The following is a 20,305-nucleotide window of genomic DNA, read 5'->3' as shown; positions in this document are numbered from 1 at the left end:
TTTATTTAGAGATGCATAGCACAGCACTACATGTTTCACACCTCTTGGGTCCTTCCTCTGGTGCAGTTAAAGAACACTAATTTGAAATCAGCCTATTTAGGGTCTGGCCACACGGGCAGATTCGACGAGATTAATCACCAGGCGACAAATCTCCTCTTCTTCGCGGCGACTAATCTACCCGATCTGCCTTCCACTGGCTAAAATCAAAATCGCCTGGGGGCAGGCACAAGGAGCGCTTTGTTTTCTGAAGTCGCCCGTAATTGACTCACAAGGAAACTTCGGGCGACTTCGGAAAATGAAGCGCTCCGTGTTACTGCCCCCAGGCAATTTACATTTTAGCTGGCGGAAGGCAGGGGAAGGCAAATCGGGGAGATTAGTCGCCATGAAGAAGAGGAGATTTGTTGCCTGGTGACTAATCTCCCCGAATCTGCCCGTGTGGCCAGACCCTTAAAGGGATCCTGTCATCGTAAAACATGTTTTTTTCAAAACGCACCAGTTAATAGTGCTACTCCAGCAGACTTCTGCACTGAAATCCATTTCTCAAAAGAGCAAACAGATTTTTTTTATATTCAATTTTGAAATCTGACATGGTGCTAGACATTTTGTCAATTTCCCAGCTGCCCCTGGTCAGTGCAGAATTCTGCTGGACCAGCACTATTAACTGATTAATTTTGAAAATATTTTTTTTCCCATGACAGTATCCCTTTAAGGCCACCTACCCCCACACCAGATCAGGTGACATAAACCAAAAAAATGTTTTTAAAAAATGTGTACACCAGCTCCATCTTGTGGCCAGGTGTAGTAACATGCTTTTCCGAAACCACCATAGGTCTATCATCTCACTGACACATGGGTAACATATGGTATTTAGCAATCTCAATTAGTAATAAGGTATAATAAGTCCAACCATCTGATAATATTCAGTCCATAGTATATTTTCCATATTAGTTCATAAGGTAGCCCAGGTGGCTGAAAATCAGTGAAATAATTTTTCCGTTCCCCAATCCTGCGTTTAGTGCATGGCCATTTGTGGGCATAAATGACATGATCAGTATTGCATATATAGTAATTCTCTATGGGGATCTTATTTCCCTTGTGTGGATGTGTAATACTTTCCCCCTGATGGAATTGAAATTTCCACAATTAAGACAAATGTACCATTCTTTGGTTTTGCCAAAAATCTGGATTTTTTACTAGTTTTTGTGAGGTTTGCCCTTACCAATGCATTGGCTATGTGTTCCCCTCTTTTGTATGAAAACAATGGGCTATCTTTAAAGGCTTTTTCAAATGTGAAATCTTGTCCTAAATTCCTTTTGATCAAACATGATATACATTGTTCTACATATTTGCTTTATAGTGACCTCAAGCCTGAGAATATTTTATTGGATGAAGACGGTCATTTGAAGATCGCTGATTTCGGCCTTGTGTGCACCAACATGTTTGGATCAAAGACTCGGCGTGGAATTTGTGGAACACCAGGTTATATACCCCCAGAGGTGAGAATATTAGCTCCATATTGCTACACAATATTTCTTATTATTTTAAGTGACATTGAAGTTCCTATGCAACATGGCCTTCCGAAGCTCAGGCCTCAGTTACTTTGTCCTTTTCTGGGTAATTCAATTTATATATTTCTTCTCAAGGTTTTATCGAAGAAGAAATACAATTCAGGAGCTGATTGGTGGTCGTTCGGGGTCACCTTATATGAAATGGCCACTGGCAAATTACCATTTCCACTGACGGGCACGGAGCAAGAACAAGTAGAAAGGATTGTAAGTGGAGAGCCTGAGTATCCTGAATTCCTTTCTACCGAATTGCGTGACCTCCTACAACAGGTTAGTAAAATGGAAATTTGTAGTAAATGCTAAAAAGCTATTTTCAACATAACATAATGGTTTGAAGGTATTTAGTCTACTGTTACAGTTGTGACTGCTAAGGTGGGCAGCAGACACTGTGGGCACTGGTTCAATATTCAAACACATTCTGAAAGGGTATGTCATTTACCAGAAACTGCCTCCATTCTGTGAAGTTCCCATATAAGCACAGTGGACCAAGGATATTGGAAGCATTGCTGATGAAGGTCACTGATAGTTGGCTTTGGCCTGGTGTAAGAGGCATATAGTAAAATCAGTACTGTGAGTCATTTGACCATAAGTAGTATAGCTTCTGGCACTTACTTAAAGAGGTTATTCACCTTTGAGATATTTTTTAGTATGATGTCGAAAGTGATATTCTGAGACAATTTGCATTTGGTTTTTATTTTAATTATTTCTGGTTTTTGAATTATTTAGCTTTTTATTCAGCAGTTGTTCAATTTGCATTTTAAGCAATCTGGTTGCTAGGGTCCAATTTACTCTAGTAACCATGCATGAATCTGAATAAGACACTGGAATATAAATAGTAATGGCCTGAATAGAAAGATGAGTAATAAAAAGTAGCAATAACAATAAATGTGTAGCCTTACAGAGCATTTTATTATTAACATGTATTTATATAGAGCCAACATATTGCATAGCACTGTAGCACATTTGCTTGTTAGAAGGGGTCAGCGACGCCCATTTGAAAGCTGCAAAGAGTCAGAAGAAAAAGAGGGATAGTCAGCTGGGTATCCTTGAGCACCATAGAGGAGTGTTAGCAGCCTAAGATCCCCAATGGTTATTACTAGATTTATTTGGAAGGACAGCTCATCTGGCTCTTATTCATAATGACATTCTAGATGCCACACAAGATCACAAGGCATTACCTGGGAACAATTAGAGGATTTTTTGTAAATATTTTACTGAATGAAATGTAGCCACATATATACAATATTTTATATAACTATTCATTTTTTGCTTTAGCTCTTGAAGAAGAAGCCTGACCAACGCCTTGGGGTATATTCAGACATCTGTGGCCACCCATTTTATTCCACAATTGATTGGGTGGAAGCGGAGAGAAGAGGACTGCTGCCCCCTGTTATACCAACTACAGTAAGTGCATAGCGTTAATGTGGGATACAATTCATAGATACATACGTTTTTCTATATAAAACGTGTTTTGCCTTAAAAAGGGTTGTTCACTAGATTAACTTTTAGTATGGTATTAAAAGTAGTATTCTATGTCAGTCTGCATTAGAGCTGCATTTCTTTGTATTTTATGAATACATGTTTTTCTGTGCAACTCTTGGGTTTGGACTTTTAAGGTGGCCATACATGGGCCGATAAAACCCGCCGACAGACCGTGTCGGCAGCTTATTGGCCCGTGTATGGGGCCCCCCGACGGGCTTCCCTGATCAAGATCTGGCCGAAAGTCGGCCAGATATCGATCGGATGGGACGAAAAATCCCGTCGGATCGTGGCCGCATCTATTCGTTGATGCGGTCCCGCGATCCGACCGCCCATTACTATTCGTTAGGATCAGATTGATGGGCCCTAGGGCCCACGATCGGATCAGCCCGATATTGCCCACCTCAAGGAGGACATATCGGGGAGAGATCTGCTCGTTTGGCAACATCGCCAAACGAGCGGATCTCTCCGTGTATGGCCACCTTTAAACTGTTCCAAGGTTTTAATTACCCTACTAACTAGAATAAGACATTTGGAATGGTAAGTGGATAGGAAAGATTCTGAATAGAGGGATAAGCTAGGAGAAATAATAATACATATTGTAAAATCTAATTTCAGAAACTGTTTAGCCAGTTAAGGTGGCCATAGACGCACAGATAATATCGTATGAAACAAATTTTTGTACAATGTTCGGTGCATGTATGGTGGGAAAAGAGCCGGCCAATATCGACAGAAAGACTTAGGATATCAGTCGGCTCGTGATCGGGCTGGATATAATAATTTTGATCGGGTGCCTTTGAAGTGCCTTTGTCAATGCTAAATTATCAGATACAGGTAGAATTCTATTGTTTGTACCTGTAAATCTCACGATTCAGCTCTACACATGTTTATTGAAAGAAAGATCTTTCTTGGAAACATCTTTTCTAAGAAAAAAGATCATTAAAGGTGTTGTTCATCTTCCAAACACTTTTTTTCAGTTCAGTTATTTTCAGATCGTTCCCCTTTATTTTTTCAATTACTTTCCATCCTTTACCTTTTAATAATTTTCCCAAAATTGAAGTTTAAAGTTTAATGTTCGTGTCTGTGGGGTTTCAGTCTAGCAGGAGCATTCTCCAGGAGCATTCTGAACTGTTACAATTTGCTACGATTAATTGATACAATGATATAATTAATTAGTTAAACGTTTCTTAGCAGTATATGATGAATATTAGCAACTATTGTCTCAATTTAATTCACTTTTTTTCTGGATCAGCTAACAGATCCGTTTGGCTACTTTCACTTACACACAAATGTTGTGTTGATGGTTAAATGCAAGTTTTTTTCTCAACCTCATCTACTATTATGCTGTATTACTTTGAAACTGCAGTTAAAAGGCAGCTACTGTTTTTTGCAAGGGGACCAAAATATATCTGCATTATACTGTACTTTCTATATAAATAAGATCTCCCATAAATGACAATTAACAAATCCCTTGTGTTTTGTGTGAAAGTAGGCCAATAAATATGCTTTTATGTTAAACAACCCAATCATTAGCCCTGATTTCCAGTAATGTGGAGGAACTGAACTTTTTTTTTTATAATTTTGATAATAAAAGACTGCTATGCATATTATTTTAAAAATAGTCTGGGCTTTGTCCATGTCAAGTGAAAAATTACTTAACCATTCAGTTTGTGGACCCATCAGTAAGTAGCTCCTAAGTCAGACCATGTATGGGACAGATGTCAGATTGCAGTGGATTTTTAGACAAACAATCCTCCCTGTGTGCTCAGACAGGTGAATTACAACTTTTGCCAATGCTTATAATATGGGATTGAAAATGCGCTAGCGTTGGCTAATTTGCATACAGTGGGAAGTTAAAGTTGAATGGGCGTAAATGTTGCAGCAAATACATTACACTACACAAGCCCAGGGAAACCTTAATAAAATAAAAAATTGTTATAATGCCCTACACATGTGCCCAGTGTATAGTTTATATGCCATATGGTAGGAAATGTATGGGGGAGCCCGGGTACCCAAAAAATATTTTCTGGACTTTTGCAGCCTATCACCCTGAAAAAACTAAAAGATGCCAGCATTTTTTGGGACTTAGAAAAATTTTCAACTAAAAATTGAAGAAGCCCTATTCATTCCATTGCACTTCGCCTGGTCTGAGCTGGCGAAGGCAAGTCTGGCGGAACAGGTAACATTCAGTAAAATGCGCATCTTGGTAAATTTGTAAAGTAACGCTCTTTCACCAGAGTGTAAGAGTGCAAAGTAGCGCTACATTCTATCTCCTTCGCTAGCGAAGTTATGCTAACGTTAGTCACTTCGCCCTTTAGTAAATTTGCCCTAAGGTCTATGGCCACCTTTAGAAGCTAGCTGTGCATACATAGTGGCTGAGCTTTAAAGGGGAAGGAAACCTAGTTGGCGCAAAAACCCTCCCCCCCTCTCGTGTGTTGCCCACCCTCCCTCCTCCCCCCTGGCCTACCCGTCCCGCTGGGCAAATGCCCCCAACTTGTTACTTACCCTTCTGCGCAGGTCCAGTCCAGGGAGTTCACAGACGACATCTTCTTCCACGCAATCTTCTTCCTGCTTTGAACGGCGCATGCGCAGTAGGAGCATTTCGCCGGTACGATCTACTGCACATGCGCCAAAAGTACTTTGTGACTTTTGGCGCATGCGCAGTAGATCCGTACCGGCGAAATGCTCCTACTGCGCATGCGCCAAAACGCCGTTCAAAGCAGGAAGAAGATCGCGTGGAAGAAGATGTCGTCTGTGAACTCCCTGGACTGGACCTGCGCAGAAGGGTAAGTAACAAGTTGGGGACATTTGCCCAGCGGGACGGGTAGGCCAGGGGGGAGGAGGGAGGGTGGGTAACACACGGGGGGGGGGGTTTGCGCCAACTAGGTTTCCTTCCCCTTTAAAAGGACACACAACAAAAAATTATGTGAAAATGTACCTTTATACTAATAATAATAATATAGCAAAACCAGTTATTTAAATTTGTTGCACAACATGTTTATATAGTTGGGCAAATACACAAACCTTTTTTGGGAAAATTTATCAATTTATCAGAATGAAACATGAGCTCTGCCGTGCTTTACCATACGCTCATGGCAATTTAGAATAGAATAGAAATATCACAATGGCTGCAGAGGGATAATTATTATATAACCATGTTTCCCTTTTCTTCCTACAGTCAGTTAAGGGACTCAGCGAGGAAAACATCCCATTCCCAGAGGAGGACCCCAGTGTGACCCACATGGTCAGCGATTTCAACTACGTTGACCCAAGCTGGCAGGGGTAATTCCTGTTAGTGCCACCACCGAGGTAAGCCTTAGAGTTTGACAGGGAATATTTCTAGACTTAATATGTTAGATTAGAATAAGAAGTCTTTATTTTAGAATATCTTTCGCATGTACTGCTAAAGCACAAGTTGCTCCACCGGCCATTGATTTTTAAAAGTCTCTCTTCTCTGAGCTTTAGGCACTATCCCCCATATTTCTGTTCTAAGCACTGTGATATCACCATAGGGATATGGTTGTGGGCGGACATATCCAATGGTCTGGAAATAGTCTGTTATTTTTATCACCATAATAACCGAGTTAAACTTTTACATCAGAAATTGATTTCTTGAAGAAGCCTTAGTTTGAATTACTCTACTACCTCAATATCTTGCATTGTTCATACATTATGGTTTATTGATTTACAGTAATTATTGCATACCTTAACTCATACACTTACAAGCAGAAATCCCATGATTGGTTACTTGTATATTTATTTAAAAAAAGTGCTGAGATTTCTGGACCAGCAGTACTTTACAGAAAATGTATCTTTTTCAGATTAATCTCATCCAACTGACCATCATGAAAGCTGTGCAAATTACCACCAGGACACCAGTAGCACTGGCTTCATCCTATGATATCGGGTAATGTATAACAGCCAAGGTGAACGAATACTGTTTTTTAACATCTTAAAATCTGTCCTACTCCACCTACCCGATTGGATCTTTCTCCCCACATACACCATCTTTCAGCACTGCATGTAATTGCTAGCATCACCACACAAAGCACTTACAGCTGCATTTATCATCTCTGTGTGCTTTCTGTGCCATTTATATCTTACGCAGCTTTTCATAGTTTTATCGTTTTTGTTCATAGTCTCAGTAGCTAATTTTGTTCTATTTAAAAAAAAACAAAAAAAAAAACACCCCCCCCCATCCTTCAATATTAAACTACCTCCTTATCTTCCCCTGTTAATCAGCGTCCCCGTCTCTCCACATGAACCTACCTTTCCCTATTCCTTGCCAAGCACAGTCTGATCCCCCCAGGCTTTTTTAAAGCACAGCCTGTTCCCTGCAGCCTTTATCATCATCTGTGATGTCATCAGAGGGGGGAGAGGGGTGGGTTTTGCTAGTGGCCTGTGACTGGCTAATTTCAATCTATGGCCAGTCACAAGTCACCAGTGGTTCCCCTCTAATGACACAAACTCACCCTGTTAACCTACCTCCCCATTATAACTTGTTAACCAACCTCCCCATCTTTCAATGTAAAGCTAGCCTTCCCAATTCTTTGCTAAGCACAGCTTGCTTTCTGCAGGCTCTATAAAGCACAACCTGCTTTCTGCAGGCTCTATAAAGCACAGCCTGTTCTCATCAGGCTCTATAAAGCACAGTCTGTTCCCAGCAGGCTCTATAAAGCACAGCCTGTTCTCAACAGGCTCTATAAAGCACAACCTGCTTTCTGCAGGCTCTATAAAGCACGGCCTGTTTTCATCAGGCTGTATAAAGCACAGCCTGTTCCCAGCAGGCTCTATAAAGCACAGCCTGTTCTCAGCAGGCTCTAAAAAGCACATCCTGCTTTCTGCAGGCTCTATAATGCACAGCCTGTTCTCATCAGGCTCTATAAAGCACACCTTCTTCCCAGCAGGCTCTATAAAGCACAGCCTGTTCTCAGCAGACTCTATAAAGCACAACCTGCTTTCTTCAGGCTCTATAAAGCACAACCTGTTCCCTGCAGGCTCTATAAAGTGCATCCTGCTTTCTGTAGGCTCTATAGCACACCCTGTTCCCAGCAGGCTCTAAAAGGCACATCCTGCTCTCTGCAGGCTCTATAAATCGCATCCTGTCCCCAGCACGCTCTATAAAGCACATCCTGCTTTTTGCAGGCTCTATAGCACAGCCTGTTCCCAACAAGCTCTAAAAAAACACAGCCTGTTCCCAACAGGCTCTTTAAAGCACAGCCTGTTCCCAGCAGGCCCTATAAAGCACATCCTGCTCTGTGCAGGCTCTATAGCACAGCCTGTTTTCAGCAGGCTCTATAAAGCACAGCCTGTTCCCTGCAGGCTCTATAAAGCACATCCTTCTTTCTGTAGGCTCTATAGCTTAGCCTGTATCCTGCAGGCTCTTTAAAGCACAAATTGTTTTATGCAATTCATCCAAAGCAGCCAGGTTTTATAAAGCACAGCCTCTTTTCCTTGCAGGCTTTATCATTATCTGTGATGTCATCAGAGGGGGGGTTGGGGGTGGGCAAGCTAGTGGCCTGTGACTAGCTAATTTCAGTCTATGGAAACTCACAAGTCACTAGCGGTTCCCCTTTAATGACATCACAAACTCACCCTCTTAAACTACCTACACATCTTCCCGTGAAATATCTCTCCATCATTCCTACCCATTATACCTTATTAACAAACCTTCTCATCTTTCCATGTAAAACTACCCTTCCCAATTCTTTACCAAACATAACCTGATTTCTACAGGCTCTATAAAGCACAACATGTTCCCCACAGGCTCTATAAAGCACAGCCTGTTCCCTGCAGGCTCTATAAAGCACAACCTGTTCCTGCAGGCTCTATAAAGCACAGCCTGTTCCTCACAGGCTCTATAAAGCACAGCCTGTTCCCCACAGGCTTTATAAAGCACAGCCTGTTCCCTGCAGGCTCTATAAAGCACAACATGTTTTCTGCAGGCTCTATAAAGCACAACCTGTTCCTGCAGGCTCTATTAAGTACAACTTGTTCCCTGTAGGCTCTATAGAGCACAGCCAGTTTCATGCACTTTATCAAGCACAGCCTGCCTCCTCTAGCTATATCATCATCTTTGATGTCATCAGAGGGGGGAGAGGGGTGGGTATTGCTAGTGGCCTTTGACTGGCTTATTTCAATCTATGGTCAGTCACAAGCCACCAGTGGTTCCCCTCTAATGTCATCACTTACTACATCTAACAGCAGCTGATTCCCTTTTTATATGATCACATAGGATTTTTTAACTCCTGTCAGTAATAAGCTCCCCATCTACATTTTTCAAATAAAGTGATTACTGACTAGAGAAATCGGTTCTCCAGAGTGATATCTACAATTTGCGAAAGTTTGGAAGGTTTGGCGGTGCCTTACTCTGAAGGTGAACCCTGTTTATCTGATAACTAAGGATCAATTAATCCACAAAGTGTGTATACCCCATCTACCTCCCCATTCTTTTAATCAACCTCCCCATCTTTCCACATGAATCTACCCTTCGCTATTCATTACCCAGCACAGCCTGTTCCCCCCAGGCTTTATAAAGCACAGCCTGTTCCCCCTGGCTCTATAAAATACAACCTCTCTCATGCAGTTTATCCAGTGCAGCCTGTTTTGTGCAGGCTTTTTAAAGCACAGATTGCTTCCTCCAGGTTTTATCATCATCTGTGATGTCATCAGAGGGGGGGAGAGGGGTGGGTATTGCTAGTGGCCTGTAACTGGCTAATTTCAGTCTTTTGTCACAAGCCACCAACGGTTCCCCTATAATGACATCACTAACTATGATGAGATAGGGTTTCTAACTTTATAAGCTCCTGTCAGTAGTAAGCATATTTACTTATTCGTGGACTCTACACCAATATATAATTCTGTATAAATAGTGAGGGCACTCCCTTCTTTTTAAAAGTATTGTACCAATTATTACTCAATATAGTGTAAAAATCAATGTACATGGTACTTTTCTACCAATAGCTTAACCCTATGTTAACGTTGGATTGCCCGTTCGCTTTCTGAAGAGGAGTGCAAGTGGAGTGTAAGTTTTTGTACGTTTTTTCTTAATAAAGACTTTGCGACTTTAAAGTTTATTTTGTCTTGCTTTTTTTTTTTTTTTTAATGTATACTAACGAATTTTAAAAAAAACATTTTTTGATGTTACTGGTCCTTTAAGTAACGTGCAGGGGAACAGTGTAGTAATGTGAGGGTCAGGTAAAACCCGACCCGAATCTCCCTCCACTCATGCCCACCCACGCCTGACTTCTGGGTTACTTTTATAGACCCAGCGCCGATCCTGGAGCTGCTGTCGCCATCCCTCTCCCGCTCTGTGCTTGAAAAATCTGTGTCGGAGCGAGTCAAAAGGGGGCAGCATCCCCGGAAATTCGGCTCTTAAAGTTACAAGAGGCGACTTTTTGCCGCCCCTTGTAACTGGCCCCCTGGGGGGGGTGCCGAGTCCCCAATGGCTTTTTTTTTACTTGAGGGATGTTTACCAATCTAGCGCTGATGTCTGTGTGGCCATTTCATTGTGGGGTGGGACTTGGCACCAGGCTGGGGCAGAGACCAGGGGTCCCAGAGAAATTTGTTGTATGTGGCCCCATGATTTGTGATGGTGGCCCTGGCCCCAGAAACCATCCCTTTAGATCAGTATGTGTAGGCTGGCCCTGTCTGGTATTATGGGGAAGTGTGTGCTCTCCTCATAGCCAATATATTATTATACAGCTGTTTTCTACAAATGGCAAATAATTTACTAGTAGGTATAGTACAGTAATAGAAAACCAACAGACCCAACAGTCATGACATGCTGCTTATTCTGTGTCATCGAATCATTCATTGAGGCTTGTTCCAAATAATAGCAGTGTTCAAAGTAATAATAGCTTGTTCTAAATAATAGCAGTGTGGAGTTCAATTAGTGAGGTCATTAATCTGTGAAATAATAAGTGTCAATTACGTCCCTTATTTAAGGATGGAAGGCAGCAAATGTTGTGCATGCTGGTTATTGTGCAGAAATGGGTTGTTGCAGAAGAACAGCATACTTTGATTAAAAAGTTGATGGGAGAGGGGAAAACATATAAAGAAGTGCAGACAATGTTTGAAAATGTGTGAAAATGTTTTAAAATGGAAAAACGTCCATTTGAATGGATGGAAGATTAGCCAAAATGGCAAAGACTAAGTTAATGATCTGCTCCATGAAGATCAAAGAAGATCTATAGTAACCTGTGACACGGTTACAATTAGAAGGCACCTATGTGAAGCCAAACTATCGGCAAGAAGCCCCCGCAAAGTTCCATTGTTGAAAAAAGATGTGCTGAAGAGCTTACAATTTGCTAAACACATTGAGTGGCCTAAAGAGAAATGGTGCAATGTTTTGTGGAATGTTGAAAGCAAGATTGTTCTTTTTGGGTCTAAGGGCCGCAGACTACCCCCAAACACTGAATTCAAGTGATTCAAGGGATCATGGGTCAGTTTTAATACATCAAAATACTTGAAGAGGTTAAGTTGCCTTATGCTGAAGAGGAAATGCCCTTGAAATGGGAGTTTCAACAAGACAATGACCCCAAACACACCAGTAAATGAGCAACATCTTGGTTCCAGACCAATAAGATTGATGTTATGGAGCCAGCCCAATCCCCTGACCTTAATCCAATAGAAAACTTGTGGAGTGGCATCAAAAATGCTGAAAAATTCTTGAGGCAAAACCGAGAAATGCAGAAGAATTGTGGAATGTAACAGGTGCCAGAAGTTGCTGGACTCCATGCAACACAGATGTGCAGCAGTTCCCAGAAACACTGATTATACAACTAAATATTAGTTCATAATTGAAAGAAAAGCAAAATCTTGAAACAATTTTCAGTTTATATTGTGAATGTTTTGAGTTTGTAAAGAAGAATGCAGACACTGATATTTTTAGGAACATGCTAATATTCTTCACTTTGTAAGGGAATAACACAAATTTGATACATTTTTCTTTTTGGTTTGATTTGGAATAGATTTGGAATAGAATGTGCTGTGTTCCCAATCCATCTGCATGTATGAAATAAAAACTATTATAAGGATTTTGAGCTTTATTCGCTTTTTTAAACACACTGCTGTTATTCTGACACACAACTGTATATAAATAGATATATGTAATTCATACAGTATTTTTCTCATCGCTGAGCACCTGCATCTCACCAGCTTTTTTTCTTTGGACCTTCACATTTACATTGTCCCCTGGGATGAGATTAGTTTTAGGCCCCACTGGTGTGAAGTGTGGGGAGCACAGTTAAACTTCTGCCGCCATTCTGTTCCCCTCTACATGGGTTTGGGTGACAAGAGGGAGTTACTCCTCTGTTCTGTTCCCTTTTACAGGGGAAGCTCTTGTGGGATCCAAATTTGTGTGGTTTGGGGTACCTTGCAAGTGTGGAGGGAATAGAATTGCCCCTGCTTGTATTTTTTGACCCTCCCTGTCACCATTCTCCTGTTCTCTTACCCTGTGTTCAATTCCCACACCATGGGCTTCTGCTCTGCCACACTCTCTCCTTTTCATTCTCTCGCCCTCTTTCATCTCATTTCAGTCTTTTGCTGGTGATTGGTGCATTGGGTTGGGGGCCACATAACAGTCATTCCCTTGAATGTGGGGCACAGAGTTTGATCCAATCGCTGCAGTTAACTTAGAGGCCGGTGGGCTGCAGACAGATGTTGGGTAAGAAGCGCCTGTGTATGATCAATCTGGTTTGTGGTGGGGCTCACAGCACAGTCATTCAGTTGGGCGTTGGGAGGCAGGGTTCGCTCAAGTTTCTTCTCTGGAGGAGTCATGCAATCCAGTTGCAGAAATTATGGCAGAGGCAGGCCAACAGACAGAAGCTAATACAATTACTTGGGGGTAAATGTTTTTTTTAAATTGGGCCACTTCATTAAAGGGATTCTGTCATGGTTTTTATGATGTCATTTTTATTTCTAAATTACACTGTTTACACTGCAAATAATTCACTCTACAATATAAAATTTCATTCCTAAACCAGCAAGTATATTTTTTATAGTTGTAATATTGGTGTGTAGGTGCATCTCAGGTCAGTTTGCCTGGTCATGTGCTTTCAGAAAGAGCCTGCACTTTAGGATGAAACTGCTTCCTGGCAGGCTGTTGTTTCTCCTACTCAATGTCACTGAATGTATCAGAGTGGGACCTGGATTTTACTATTGAGTGTTGTTCTTAGATCTACCAGGGAGCTGTTATCTGGTTACCTTCTCATTGTTCTGTTGTTAGGCTGCTGGGGGAGGGAGGGGTGATTTCAATCCAACTAGCAGTACAGCAGTAAAGAGTGAATGAAGTTTATCAGAGCACAAGTCACCTGACTGGGGACAGCAGGGAAACTGAAAATATGTCTAGCACCATGTCAGATTTCAAAATTAAACATAACAAAAATCTGTTTGCTCTTTTGAGAAACGGATTTCAGTGCAGGATTCTGCTGGATCAGCACTATTAACTGATGCATTATGAAAAAAAAATGTTTTTCCCATGACAGTATCTCTTTAATTACACCAGCTCTTTCCACCAATGTCCCTCAGCAGACTCTAAACTGTTGTAATTTTGCAACATTAAGTTGATAAATTTCTCAGCAGAATCTCTGTAGTATTAGCAACTATTGTATCAATTCTAACAGCTGCCTGTAATGAAACCAGAGATTCCGCTCAGTAGGGACAAATATAAGAAATGTATCAACTAAATGTATCAATTTAAAATAGTTTACGGGGTCGGCGACCCCTCCTCCCAGGAGCTGCTTTAGAAGGTGAAAAGTCTTTATTTCTGGGGAACTATCTGAAAACGACTGAACTGAATAAAGTGCTTGAAGGTGAAGAACCCCTTTAAATAACTTCATATGTTTTGACACTGGTGATTTGCCTTATTGACTATTGAAAAACAAAACTAATGATTTTGTTGGTAAAACTTTTTAATAAACATGGGCTACTGATCTTTCCGTGAGGCACTGCCCTTAACCTGTTTGTGAGGAAACCTGAGTTCCTGATAGTAATCCATTCAGACCAGAGGATGGGAAATACATGCAGATAACCTTTCTGGAACAAAACAGGGGCAAGGTAGCAATGCATTCTACTGTACTACTGAATAGACTGTTATGGCTCAAAAGTAGGAGGAAGAGTGCCATTTGTAAAAGTTGAAAAAACATTTTTTTTACTCTACCTGCCTGTTAGTGGAACCTGTGCTTTCCAATAAGCAGCGCTGTATTCATGATGGACAGGCTGGGGGGCTCTTGGCCGCTGACAGTGGTAGATCTGCATATACACAGGGCACAAGTATATTTCTGTGCAGAGCATGCTCCAACCTGGGGGAATAGAAAATGTAAATTTAGCTCCACTTACACTTGCAATTGAATCCAGGGCATCTGTAAATGAGACCCTATTGTCTTTGCTCTCATAATAAACCTCACAACAGAGAACAGATACAAATATCACATAGAAACTGTTACAAGCCCCTCTCTTCATACTACTAAAATACTACCCACCAAAAAAAATTATATTTTTGTAGCTTTTATTACGCCAACAAACGCTTTCCAGCAAAATTTTTCAGACAACTTATAGTAACATAGTAAGTTAGGTGGAAAAAAAAAGACATATGTCCATCAAGTTCAACCTTTTAAGTCTAAATATATATAACCTAGGGTTTCGACCGTTTCGTTTGGTGGAGACCGGGCCAGGGCGGGGCTGTGACGTGGAGGGTTGTGACATCAGAGGGCGGGCTATGACTGATCGCCGTGTCAATCATAGGGAATCCTGCCCAGTTTTCCTAATTTGGAAAACTGGGGATGAACTTTTGACCTGGGCAGCCCTAATACCTAATACCCGTCCGGTGTGTCCAGGTCAAAACTGGACAGGTGGCAACCCTAATATAACCTGTCTGCCAGTTGATCCAGAAGAAGGCAAATAAAAACCCCATCTAAAGCCTCTTCAATTTGCCTCAGAGGGGAAAAAATTCCTTCCTGACTCCAAAATGGCAATGGGACCAGTCCCTGGATCAACTTGTACTATGAGCTATCTTCCATAATCCTGTATTCCCTCACTGGCTAAAAAGCCACCCAACCCCCTCTTAAAGGGGTTGTTCACCTTTGTGTTATCTTTTAGTATGATTTAGAGAGCGATATCCTTAGAAAGTTTTGCAATTGGTTTTCATTTTTTATTATTTGTGGTTTTTGAGTTATTTAGCAGCTCTCCAGTTTGCAGTTTCAGCAATCCGGTCGCTAGGTAGGGTTGCCACCTTTTCTACCGTGGATACCGGGAAGGGGGCGGGGCCATGACATCAGGGGGCATGGCTATGATGCAGCGACCTGCTGATCGCTATGGCAATCATGGGGAATCCTGCCTGTTTTTCCTAATTTGGAAAACCGGGCAGCCCTTTAAATTACTGGGCTGTCGGGGTCAAAACTGAACAGGTGGCAACCCTATCGCTAGGGTCCCAATTACCCTAGCAACCATGCATTGAATTGAATAAGAGCCTGGAATATGAATAGGAGAGGCCTGAATAGAAAAAATGCGTAATGAAAAGTAGCAATAACAATAAATATGTAGCCTTACAGAGCATTTGTTTTTAAGATGGGGTCAGTGACCCCAATTTGAAAGCTGGAAAGAGTTAGAAGAGAAAAGCAAAAAATTCAAAAACTATAGGAAATAAATAATGAAGACCAGTTTTAGAATCGGCCATACTAAAAGTTAACTTGAAGGTGGACCACCCCTGATCAGCCTGTACAACTGATTCAGGGAGAGAATTCCCAATATGAACAGCTCTCACTGTAAAAAAAAAACCCTTCCCAATATTTAGGCGGAACCGTCTTTCTTATAATCAGAATATCTCCACATTTGTTTCTATGTCGAACATCACCCTCAAGACTGTGTACAGAGCTTTTCCCTAACCGGAAATAGGAAACGCTAGTTCTAAATGACTGAAGGCTTAGCTGGCCAATCACATTTGTATTGGGTTAAGGTTCCCGCCCACTGTGTGCGCATATACAAAAACCCGGTGCGATGTGTGCATGCACAAAAAAATGCACAAAAAAATGGACCAGCGCGTGGATGCCCGGCTCTCATGCGCAAACACCCGTGCACAGTGTACACTATTGCACATATTTTTCTGTTTCGTCCAATAGAGGAGCAGGTCTGGGCCGGCAGGGGCCCATTGGGGCATCTGACGTGATGCCTGAGCTTCCTCTCATCGTGTCGGATCTGAAGGAAGCGAACCGTGTAGTTCCAGCCTAAAATTCTGCTCTTTATAGTGAGAGGTGCATATCTTTACACTGTGATTCCACTCTACCTGGTAGAAAATACAATCTAAGGGTGCCTAATGAATAGTAAGAAAAAGTTGCCTATTGCTTCGTTATTCACGTTTTTTAAGTGGATGAATTATCTTAAAGTGGACCTGTCACCCAGACATAACAAACTATAATAAAAGTCAGGACAACACAGGACCCAGTCCATTCTGTTTATTCTGATTATTAATCAGTCTTGCTGTATCGGCTTCTGGCAGATATTATTTGACTTGTGCTCTTTTAATAATTTATGACGATCCCTAAGCAGCCCAGACCACACTGAGCATGTGCACTTGGTCTTGCAAAGATGTATAACAAAGTTACAAGATGACAGCCCCCTGTGGCCAACTTTGAAAGCATAAATCATTTGTTTGATTAGGCTTTGTGGTGCAGTAAGCTCATGTTTATGTTTAGTATACAAAATACAGCATTTCTAGCCTTATTCTATTTTATACTTTCCTTGTCCTTTAAATTTATTCGAGTTTAAAAAAATCTATTTTATGAATACATTTCGGCAAGTCATTAAAAACTCACAAGAATTGGAAATTAGGCCCTTGATGAATGAGCCTCTAAGTGTCTCAAAGGAAAATTAGTTAGGCTCCCCTCTGTTATTATAGTCGCTAAGACCAAGGGTGCTCCTCGTTTCTGAAGACTGGGTTTCCTCTCATAATGAGGCTGCAATAACGTTTATTTTTCTGCGAAGGTTGGTACTACTCTGACTGATCTAATGATCCAGAAGTGGGTGGATCAACGGGGGCGTATTATTACCGTGATTATAAAATCGGTGATTGCGAGTAAAATGTTCTTTTTAAGTTATTAATGTTTTTTATTGTTTGGAAGACGTCATTAAAAGGAGAATTCGACCCTAATGTTAAAAAAACCCTCCCCCCCCAGCCTAAGTGTTACCCAGGGCAAATAACCCTAACGTTTTACTTATCATGGGCGCCATCTTCAGCCGCTTCAGTAGACTTCGGAATGAGACCGGTGCTTCGGCAATTTTCATGTGTTTCGGCGCATGCGCAGTTGTTGCTAAAACAGAAAATTGCTCCAACTGTGCATGCACCGCCATGATGAAGATTACCAAAGAGAAGAAGATGGCGCCGTGAACTCTGATGCCTGAATCTGCACGAGGAGTAAGTAAAACCAGGGTCGGACTAGGCCGGCGGGGAACCAGGAAAATACCCGGTGGGCCCTGGCTCTTGTGGGCCCTGCCAGGCCAGACCCCTGAGTCCTGTTCAAGTATGCATGGCAAATAAAAGAAGCAGGAAAATATGCACAAAGCGCCAAAAAGAAGAAAGAAAGAAAAACAGTGCTCATGTGCGACGGGGGGCCCGTAGTCCAGAGGGGAGCCCAGGCACAGCAGCACCGGTGGGCCCCGGGCCCCCCAGTCTGACCCTGAGTAAAACGTTAGGGGCATTTGAGGGGAGGAGGGAGAGGGGTCTATATAGGGTTTTTTTAATGTTAGGGTTGAATTCTCCTTTAAAGGGTACCTGAGAAAAATTGTTTCCCCTAGTGAGTGCTATGCTACTCACACCAGGAACTCCCTCCCAGTGCAGGTGGCCATGTTTTGTTACACGCATGTTCTCAATGATGGGGCCTCCCAATTTGTACAGTATGCACAGGGCTACCTTCAGAAATCACATGGCCCTGTACAGCAACATTCCCCCTGGTCCCCGTCCTCAAGCCCCACCCCACATAAAAAAAGCCAGACAACAGCGCTAAAAAAGTAACTCCCCTAAGTTATAAAAAGCCATTGGTGGACAGCCCCCCCCCCACATTATTAAAAGCCATTGGAGATCAGGGACCCCCTGCAAATAAATAAATAATATTGATGCCTGGCCTGCCCCCCCCCCACCACAAGTTATAAAAAGCCTGGTGGCCAGAAACATCCTTTTAGTTAAAAAAAAATATTGGTGGCCAGCCTACCCACAACTTAAAAAAATTGCTTGCCAGGGTCCCCCCATAAGTTTGGCTCTTAAAGGAGAATTCAACCTGTCCTGAAAAAAATTCATACCACCCCACCCCAGGTAGACCCCCCTCCCTCCATGCTAACTACCCCCCCGGGAGATGCCCCATACTCCATACTTACCCCTCACCACAGATTCTTCCAACGAAGTTCCACACGTCCATCTTCTGCATCCATTATAAGCTGACTGTGAGATCGGTATTTCTGTGCATGCACAGTTGTAGCAGTTTGCTGGTTTGCGCAACTTAGCATGCGCCGAATTACATTGACGATCTCACAGTCAGCTTACCGAGGACGCAGAAGATGGATGTGTGGAACTTCACTGGAAGAATCTGCGGCAAAGGATAAGTATGGAGTATGGGGCATCTTCCTGGGGGGGGGGTAGTTAGCCTGGGGAGAGGAGGGGTCTACCTGGGGTGGGGGGTAAGGGTTTTTTTCAGGACAGGTTGATTTTGCCTTTAAGGGTCACGCCACACGAGCAGATTGGGGGAGATTAGTCGCCCCATCGACAAATCTCCTCTTCTTTGGGGGCGACAATCTCCCCAAACTGCCTTCCTCCCCTGCCCTCCGCCGGCTAAAATTAAAATCACCTGGGGGACGGCACACATGGCGCTTCATTTTCCAAAGCCGCACAAAGTTTCCTCATGAGGCAACTTTGGTCGACTCCAGAAATTGAAGCTCCGTGTTTGCCTTCCCCCAGGAGATTTTCATTTTAGCCGGCAGAGGGAAGGCTAGGGTTGCCACCTGTTCGGTTTTGCCCCGCACAGTTCGATTTTTCTAAGGCCTGTTGTGGTCTCAACTTTCTGTTCGGTCTTCAGCCTTGTGAAAACCGAACAATAATCTGGCCAAATAAAAACCAATTAAATACGAAGATACTCACATTGACATGACATGGCTTAGTTGTGATGAATTGAGGTTAATTTCTTGTTATTAAAGAAATAAGCAAATCAGTCAAAAATAAGAAATCGTTTTTCTAAATGAGCATTGCTGCATTTCAGAGCTTTCTGGATAACCGATTTCTGTTTAATAGATCTCATACCTGTGGTCTTACTCATCAGGCAGAATAGATAGAGGTAGGGTTTCCCTGGACATCTTAGTTTGTCAAAGGGCTGTCTGTTCAAAACTTTCTGTCCCATTGTGAAAACTGGACAGAAATCTAGCAATTTGCATATAAGCAGGCCCGGACTGGCAATCTGTGGGTTTTGGCAAATGCCAGAGGGGCTGCTATAAGGTGCCATAGAAAGTCAGTATTTAGTGGGCTGGTGGGGGCTGTTTGGGCCTCTATCTGGGCAGATTGGGCCTCTGTGTACCTGAAATGCCAGGGCCTATTTTAATTGTCGGTCCGGACCTATATATAAGTGTTGTAATAATCCTGACCTCCTTGACATCATTGTGTCTGCCCCTGACATCATCACGCCCAGCCCAAAATCACTGCTCCTCCTACAATGCTAACTGCCCCGCCCCCATTGTTCGGGTTTAGACACCAGCAAAGCTGGCAATCCTATATCCTTTACCGCTACCCTTTTCAATAAAAAGTATTTATTAAAACTTCAATGAATGTGACATAAACCTTATTATGAGGAACTGTGTGCCTTTTGTCCCAAGTAAACAAAATATATCCCCAGTACACAGAACATATGACCACAATTACAACTGTATCCTGAGAGACATTCATTCTGTGTACTACTTGGGTATATTTTTATATAAAGACTGTATTTTTTTCTACACCAAATTTACTTGGGACAAAATGCACCCCCATACCAGGCTACCCTCTTAGAGAGAGAACACGTGATATGACGCAACGCTTCTCCTGAGGAACTCTGAGGTGTCACTTACGGAATCGACCATTTTGTACTAGCGAGAGGGGTGATCACCAGCGATAAATCAAGCTGCAGCACGTCGGAGAAACGGCATACTGCTGCGCAATAAACTAAACATATAAATAACGATAAAGTTCAGTCGGAGAGTGTGAGTGCAAAGTTTCCATATGGCAGTTTAGCACGGAACCTCCCACTCTT

The 20,305-nt window shown here is 42.3% G+C and overlaps 1 long non-coding RNA gene across 1 annotated transcript; it reads right to left on the bottom strand.

Moving 5' to 3' along the window:
- Nucleotides 1–2,528: 2,528 nt before the first annotated feature.
- On the bottom strand, nucleotides 2,529–20,252 carry LOC121402111. The gene is made up of 3 exons (XR_005966549.1): nucleotides 20,124–20,252; nucleotides 14,206–14,347; nucleotides 2,529–2,566 (listed from the first exon to the last, which is right to left on the bottom strand). It is a non-coding gene; the product is annotated as an uncharacterized LOC121402111 (long non-coding RNA).
- Between the last annotated feature and the right edge of the window lie 53 nt (nucleotides 20,253–20,305).

This window comes from Xenopus laevis, chromosome 3S (genome assembly GCF_017654675.1).
Source record: "Xenopus laevis strain J_2021 chromosome 3S, Xenopus_laevis_v10.1, whole genome shotgun sequence".
NCBI classification, from domain to species: Eukaryota; Metazoa; Chordata; class Amphibia; order Anura; family Pipidae; genus Xenopus; species Xenopus laevis.
This window is presented reverse-complemented; position numbering and strand designations above follow the sequence as displayed.